Source organism: Mus caroli, chromosome X (genome assembly GCF_900094665.2).
Source record: "Mus caroli chromosome X, CAROLI_EIJ_v1.1, whole genome shotgun sequence".
Classification (NCBI taxonomy): domain Eukaryota; kingdom Metazoa; phylum Chordata; class Mammalia; order Rodentia; family Muridae; genus Mus; species Mus caroli.
In genome coordinates this window covers 38,214,152-38,215,338 of record NC_034589.1, presented here as the reverse complement: position 1 = coordinate 38,215,338, position 1,187 = coordinate 38,214,152, and the positions used below count along the sequence as shown (strand labels likewise).

The following is a 1,187-nucleotide window of genomic DNA, read 5'->3' as shown; positions in this document are numbered from 1 at the left end:
GATGATAATGGACTGAACCTCTGAACCTGTAAGCCAGCCCCAATTAAATGTTGTTTTTATAAGACTTGCCTTGGTCATGGTGTCTGTTCACAGCAGTAAAACCCTGACTAAGACAGAGGTGTTGTATAGGACAGAACCTATTGACAAGTACTACCTACAGCAGCTCAAAGGATTTGATAGAAACAACCTGGTCTCAGTGACTAAAGAGGGCCTGGAGCTACCAAAGGATGAATAAGAGAAGAAGGGGAAAGCAAGTCAAATTTAAAGAATATGTGCAACCTCATGAAGGAGATCTTGGATAAGACGGTTTCAAAAGTGACAATCTTCAGTAGCCTTTTATCTTCACCCTGCTACATTGTAAGAAGCTCCTATGGCTAGACAGTAAATATGTAGTGGATCAGGAAGGCCCAAGCATTGCAGGGCAACTCTTCAATGGGTTACATGATGGCCAAAGATTATCTAGAGATCAGTCCTCACTACTCCATTCTAGAGAATCTGCTGCAGAAGGCTGAGGCAGACAAAAATGCTAAAGCTGTCAAGAACCTGGTGGTGCTGCTGTTTGAAACTGCTCTGGTTTCTCACTTGAGGATCTCCACACTTATTCCAACTGCCTCTACCACATGATTTCATTAGGCCTGGATATAGTTGCAAATGAGATAACAGCAGAGAAGCCCAGTACTGCTGTCCCTGATGAGATTGTCTTGAGGGTGATGTGGATGCCTGTCACATGGAAGAAGTAGATTAAATACCCCTCTGGGAAGCCCATTCCCCCTGTATACTTTCCCTGTTTCTGCCCTAGCAAACTTACTGACATCTGGACCTATGCCTATGTCTAGAAGAATCTCTTCTATCCTCTCCTGTGCCTTAAGACAGGAAAATACCCTCTCACTTTCAGAGTACCAGGTTTGAGTATTGTATATTTTTTTTGTTTTAATTTGTTCTAAAATTAAATGTATACAAAATAAAGAAGATGCCATTCATACAAATAAGTTAATTAATTAGTTAATTTATTAGTTAATTAAAATAGAGTCCATTTTGTGTTGGCAAACTACTCCTGGCCAGGGTCTATTGTATAACATGGTTGACATACTTAGCAGCACCCCAAAGAAAAATATTTTTTGTTTTCCAGCAAGTGACAATTAAAAATAACTTTTTGGTTTGGGGTGGGATTTTTCTGTTTACTTCCC

At 40.1% G+C, this 1,187-nt stretch overlaps 1 pseudogene; it reads left to right on the top strand.

Annotated features, from left to right (window-relative positions):
* Positions 1 to 745, top strand: part of LOC110286550 — a 5,434-nt pseudogene extending 4,689 nt beyond the window's left edge.
* Positions 746 to 1,187: the final 442 nt, after the last annotated feature.